Here is a 7,218-nt window from a genome sequence, read left to right as displayed (position 1 = left end):
TCTGTTTCATTGATTTCTGCTCGAATCTTGATTATTTCCTTCCTTCTGGTGACTGTAGGCTTTTCTTGCTGTTCTTTCTCTAATTGTTGGAGATGTTGTGAAACTGTTTATTGGACCATTTGTGAGGATTTTTATTTTCTTTATATTGAGGTGTAATCCATACAGCAGACTGTAGTCTTTAATCTCCATCAGTAAGTGTTTCAAGTCATCCTCAATCTCAGCAAGCAAAGTTGTGTCTTATGCATATCACAGGTGGTTAATGAATCTTTTCCAATCCTGATGCCACATTCTTTTTCATGTAATCCAGCTTCTTGGATTATTTGCTCAGCATACAATTTGAATAAGTATCATGAAAGCATACAACCTTGACACACTTCCTTCTTGATTTTGAACCATGCATTATCTCCTTGTTCTGGTTGAATGACAGCCTCTTGATATATGTACAGGTTCCTCATGAGTACAATCAAGTGTTCTGGAATACCCATTCTTCTCAATGATATCTGTAATTTATTATGATTCACACAATCAAATACTTTTGCATAGTCAATAAAACACAAGTAAATATCTTTCTGGTATTCTTTGCTTTCAGCTAAGATCCATCTGATATCAGCAATGATGTCCCTCATTCCATGTTCTCTTCTGAATCCCGCTTGCATTTCTGGAGTTCTGAAGTTCTCTGTCAATATAGTGCTGCAACTATTTCTCAATTATCTGCAGCAGGATTTTACTTGCGTGTGATATTAGATATATTGTTTGATAATTTCCATGTTCTATGAGATCACCTTTCTTTGGAATGAGAACAAATATGGATCTCTTCCAGTCAGTTGGCCAGGTAGCTGTCTTCCTAATCTCTGGGCATAGCTGAGTGAGTGCCTCCAGTGGGGCATCCATTTGTTGATACATCTCAATGAGTAATCTGTCAATTCCTGGAGCCTTGTTCTTCACCAATTCCTTCAGTGCAGCTTCGACTTCATCCTTCAATACCAATGGTTCTTGATCATATGTCACCTTCTGAAATGGATGAATATTGACCAATTCTTTTTGGTACAGTGACTCTGTGTATTCCTTCCATCTTTTTTTTTTATGTTTCCTGCATCAGTCAATATTTTGACTCTCATACAGAGTCTTTCAATATTGCAACTCAAGGCTTAAATTTTTTCTTCAGTTCTTCCAGCTTGAAAAATGACAACCATGTTCCTTTTGGTTTTCTAATTACAGGTCTTTGCACATTTCATTATAGTATTTGGATTTGTCTTCTCGAGCTACTCTTTGAAATCCTCTGTTCAGCTTTTTTGTCTTATCATTTCTTCCATTTGCTTTAGCTACTCTCTGCTCAAGGGCAAGTTTCAGGGTCTCTTCTGTCATCCACTTTGGTCTTTTCTTCTTTTCTTTTTAATGAACTTTTGCTTTCTTCATGGTTGATATACATGATGTTGTTGTTGTTGTTGTTAAGTGCCGTCGAGTTGTTTCCGACTCATAGCGACCCCATGCACAGCAGGACAAAACACTGCCCAATCCCGCGCCAGCCCCACAATCCCTGTTATACTTGAGCCCATCATCACAGCCACCATATCAATCCATCTTGTTGAAGGCCTCCCCCTCTTTCCTCGACCCTCCACCCTACCAAGCGTGACATCCTTCTCCAGGGAATGGTCCCTTCTTACAACATGACCAAAATAGGTGAGATGAAGTCTGGCCATTCTTGCTTCCAAGGAGCATTCTGGCTGCACTTCCTCCAGGACAGATCTGTTAGTTCTTTTAGCAGTCCACGGTAGATATATTTACATGATATCATCCCACAATTCCTCTGTGTTTTGGTCACTGGTGTTCAGTGCATCAAATCTATTCTTTAAATGGTTTCTAAATTCAGAAGGGATAGTCACATGGGATTATGTGGGACTAATCTTCAACTGTGACACCATGTAGTAATAAGGAACAACTGTCATATCAAAGACTGAGACAACTTCCCAGTTCCCTCCATTGTTGACATACAATAGATAGATTTCCCAGTCTTCGTTCTGTGGAGTGGCTGGTGAGTTTGAACTGCCAACCTTCTGGGTAGCAGTCAAATGCCTTAGGCACAACACCACCAGAGCTGCTTATTATTGACATAACGAACCATAATTGACTGTACATCTTTGGACTAAGTAAACTCCTACACACAAACACAAAAGAAAGGATTTATACAATTTGAAGAATACCTTCAAGAGGTAGATATATAAGGCTATATATGGGTACAATAAACTAATTGAAAATATAAAAATGATATTAACACATTTGTATCTCAAGTGGTTGAAAACAGTTATAAAAGTTATACTGTTTTTTTTTTTTTTTTTTTCTCCAATCAAATTCAGTATTATATTCTATCTGGACCTCACAAGGATAGTTAAAAAAAAAAAAATCAGAATGGGAAAAACTCAGGAGCGACATACTCTTTATATCTTTTTAGCTGCTTCAACCGCTGCTTCAACCTCAGTTTCTTTCCTTTGGAAGGACAGAGGCGTTTAAGAAGGTGGGCAGTAAGTATTGTCTGTGTTGCAAATTCTTTTTCTTGTTGTGCAGGTAAGATCTGAGCTAGGGGCCCAATCTTGGCAGATCAGAACTTCCTGGTCCCAGTTCTTAAGATTCAGGCTACATCCGGACTAGGATTTGATTGACTATACAACTTGGGGCAAATTTCAAATTATTAAAAACTGTAATTAAAGATATCTTTGCTTGTAATGCCAATAGTGCTTATAAAGATAAATAGGATAAGGCTATGAGTGAAAGCATTTTGAGTCCTATAAAGAAAGGTGCTAAATCAGTCCACCTCAAGCCAGCCCTTCAGAGAGGTGAGAGGATCGCAAGTTAGAATCACCAAAATAGACAGTGTGCCACGGCAGTTTTCACTTCCACATGACCTAGAGTTCCACTTCTATGTAGGTTTAGTGGTTACTGAAAAGGAGCCAAGGTGCGGAAGACTGTTGGTCAAGGTTCTTCAGCAGCTCTGCCCCCACCTGCAACCACAATCAGGTTAACAGAAGAATTCAAGGGCAGACTTCACCCCAAATAAACCTGGCTTAAAACAAGAAGTTATTATTAACATTCTCTCTGCTTCCTACAGACTCTGGGTCTGGTCTCAGGATGAATGTCTCTTTTCTTTTTTCCTGTGTTTTCCCAAGGTCCCACTATCCTCAGTCTCTGTAAAACAGAAAACAATTAGAACTAGGCAGTTTTCGTTTACTCTTTTGGAGGACTACAGAATTCAAGGAGAGATAACTGTAATAATTGAAACAAATCAAATGCCATTAGCTAAAAATCTTCCTGGAGTTCCTATCTAGGGTAAAGGGAATCCAGGCTATTTAAAAAAAAAAAAAATTATCTGTCCTAAATCTGTCCAAATGACTATGTTGGGGAGCAGAAGATATAAGCACTTACTAGTGAGAAATGCCCTTGCCGAAGAAAGATCATAATAGGAACTGGACAGGAAAAGAGAGTGCAGGAGAAAGGTAGCAGGGGAATAAAATAGGATAGCTTAGAGAAATGAATTACTTCAACCTCGGTCAATCATTTAAATTCTACCTGGGTTGATAGTAAAGGAAAGTCATTTTAGTGCAATAAATAGGAGCTGAGCAGTCAGAAAATACATAATTTCATTCCTTTACACCTTCAAATTCTAGCCAAGAATCCATATCCCACACCTTTCTCCCAACACTCACAGAAAAAAAGTGATATGAAAAATATTCCTTCTAAATAAATCTTAGACAGCCTTAGCTGCAAGATTGCTAAAATTAAAATAAGGAAATTGCTGATCCATAGAAGGATAAGTGGAAAAGGAAAAGACAACTTGGTATATTAATCACTGAAAATCTCCAGTCAAGTATCACAGACACCATATCATTATTTATTCTCTCATTCCTTCACTCATTCTGCCCTAAATTGCTTATGATCTAGTGGGAGAGATAAGTCTAGTACAAAAAAAAAAATTAGTTGCTATCAAGTTGATTCCAACTCATGGTGACCCATGTAAATCAGAATAGAACTGTGCCTCATAGAGATTTCAATGGCTGGTCATTCTTCTGAAATACTTCGGGATAGATTTGAATTTCCAACCTCTCAGTTATCAGCCAAGTGTATTAATTAACTGTTTGCACCATCCAGGGATCCAGTACACACACACACACACACACATAAACTCACTGCCATCGAGTCAGATCTGACTTATAGCAGCAACTCCTCCTTGGGTTTCCGAGGTGGTATCGCTACGAAGCCCAAACTTCTTTCCGAGGAGTGGCTGGTGGGTTTGAGCCACCAGGCTTCTGGTTAGCAACAAAATGCCTTAGGCACTACACCACCAGAGTTCCATGGAAAATGGAAACAGTTACAGAGCGAACATAGTAATATGTACCCTCCACCCCAGCTCATCCAAAAGGTGCACAAACTGAGGCTGAAGGAGCTGAGAAACTATAAATATCATTTAACTCCAATATTTTCTAATTTAAGTGTTTTGTTTTGTTTCTTAAAATTATCTTTCTTGATAGGGATTATCCAATTCCAAATTATAATTGACTGTGTAGTCTCTCTTGGGGGAGTACAGGAAAATAGCCTACGTGCAGCGCCTCCTTGAGCAAATTCACAGAGGCTAAAAGTCCCTCACTGGGGAATGAAGTAAGAGGCTAAGTGTCCTAGCAGATCTAACTTCTAGAGCTGACAGTATTTCCAGTATGGAACTGTGGAGTCTCCTGAACTCAGACTTATTCTAATCCCTTGGGCTCTACCAGTGTTCAAGATGAAGCACCAGATCTGGTCAGATAAATAGAAAGGTTTCCTGTTCAGGAAGCCTTTGTGATCCTCATGAGTGGATAGGAAGGACACAGCTAGTCACACAATGAAAGAAAACATGGGAAGGACTATGGGAGTGAGCCCACTCTCATGATTCTTCCTTCACAGAACTCAGCCCCTACTGCTCCACTCACATGTGTTCACACTTGTCTTTTGCTATTTTCTAGGTGTTCCCTCTTGCTTGTCCACCCCTCATCCACATAATTAGTGCTCTTTGCAGTGGGACTCAGGCCTAGAAAAAGCACATTGGAAAGCTTCTGTTAAACAAGCCTGCCTGATGACACTTTTATCTCTTCTCCATTTCAAACTCACTAAAACACAGAGAAGGCTTGAACTTGGGCAATGTTATGGACAGAGAAAAAGTGACAGAGATTGGAAAGGTAAGAATTTACCAATTGATTGGATGTAGACTGTAGAGAAGAAGGAAATGTCAAACATAGCACCAAAAGTTTCTAGCCTGGGTCATTGAAAAGATAATTATACCATTAAGAAATATGGGGGAGGTACAGGTTTGAGGTAACATTTATAAAAAGTATAATTTTAGTGTGATAGTATCAGAATCAGATTTGATATGTGCTTTAGAGTTCTCCATAGAAACAGAACCAACAAGATCTATATGTATGGAGACAGAGAGATACCCTAGGTGGTACAAACAGTTAACTTGTTTAACTGTGAACCAAAAGGTTGGAGGATTGAGTCTACCCAGATGTGCCTCAGAGGAAAGGCCTGGTGATCTACTCCCAAAAAAATCAGCCACTGAAAATAATATGGAACACAGTTCTACTTTGACACACATGAGGTCACCATGAGTCGGAATCGACTCCATGGCACTCAAAACAATAACAACAGCCTTCTGGGAGAATTTCTTCTTCTCTAGGAAACCTCAATTTTTGCTTTTAAGGTTTTGAACTGATTGAATGAGGCCCATCCATATTATGGAGTGTAATCTCCTTTGCCTAAGTTCTACTGATTAACTGTTAACCCCGTCTACAAAATCCCTTCTCAGCAACACCTACACTTGTGTTTGATTAAATGTGTGGCCAACTGGTCACATACAGCTAACCGTCATGATCTGAAATGCATACTATTCACTTTTGAGTGAAAATGATTTCCTTCTTCAGTGATTGTTCCTCCTTGAAATTTGTATTTTTATACTCCGGGGCATAATTACTTTAAAATAATTCTGGAGCAAGGACATCAAATTAGGTTACAAAGTTTATTCTGAGAAGAAAGAAGGTTAAAGTTTCAGTAAGGAACAAGTACTTTCTGGAACAAAAAGAAAAATAAAAGAAATATTCTCTACAAAATTAAGCTTAGCATTGAATGAACCTGAAAAGCACCTCAAACTAGTTTATCTCTTAGCTTTGACTTTGTGGTGAATCCTAAAATTGGCATTTTATAAGCCGAAAATTAAGGTTATTATTTAAACATGTTCCTTGTTTTTACTGATGCACGCTCAAAGACAGTCATTCTGGGCAGACAAGCACAGAAAGACAGACTTGGGTTTAAGTCACATCTCTGCCATATGAGAAATATAAGCAGGCTTTTGAATCCTGGGACTTGGTTTCATTAGAAAAAACAGTAATAAAAATCTCTATTTTTAGGATTCTTTTCAAACTTAAAAAGGAGATGATGAGAATGAGAATTATAGCTAGATATTATTACAGTTACCATGAGGAAAACAAGACTCCAGGAATTGACAGAATACCCAGTGAGATGTTTCAACAAATGGATGCCACTCTGGAGGCACTTATTCATCTGTGCCAAGATACGTGGAAGACAGCTACCTGGCAAATTGATGGGAAGAGATCCATATTTGTTCACATTCCAAAGAAAGGTGATCCAATAGAATGTAGAAATTATCAAACAATATAATTAATATCAAACAAAATTAAAATTTTACTGAAGATAATTCACAAATGATTGTAGGAGTATATTGAAAGGGAACTTCCATAAATGCAAGCTGGATTCAGAAGGACATGGAACAAGAGATATCACTGCTGATATCAGATGGATCTTGGCTGAAAGCAAAGAATATCAAAAAGATATTTACTAATGAGCTTAAAAGATTATAAACAGGGAACCAGAGGCATCAATTGGCAAGTAAGGACAACTATAAACAAAAAGAGGGAAAGGACTGTGTAGTTACAGAACTTCTAAATGGTGAGGAAGTTAAGAGAGTTGCAAGATAGAATGAACTGTTCTAAACTCGGGGAGAAAATTATGTTATAGGATAACCTCAAAGAAAAATGACAAACTTACATATCACAATAAAAAAGAAGACAAGCACAAATACTCAGCAAATACTAAAACAATAGCAACAAAGGAAATGATAACAGGATTCATAAACATAATGGGCTCAGCACAGAAAATAATATGGAACAAAGAAACCAGGGA

This window comes from Orycteropus afer, unplaced genomic scaffold, assembly GCF_000298275.1.
Source record: "Orycteropus afer afer isolate SDZICR_OR568_19922 unplaced genomic scaffold, OryAfe1.0 scaffold00025, whole genome shotgun sequence".
NCBI lineage: Eukaryota > Metazoa > Chordata > Mammalia > Tubulidentata > Orycteropodidae > Orycteropus > Orycteropus afer.
The sequence above is the reverse complement of the archived record's forward strand: the minus strand, read 5'-3'. Positions refer to the sequence as shown.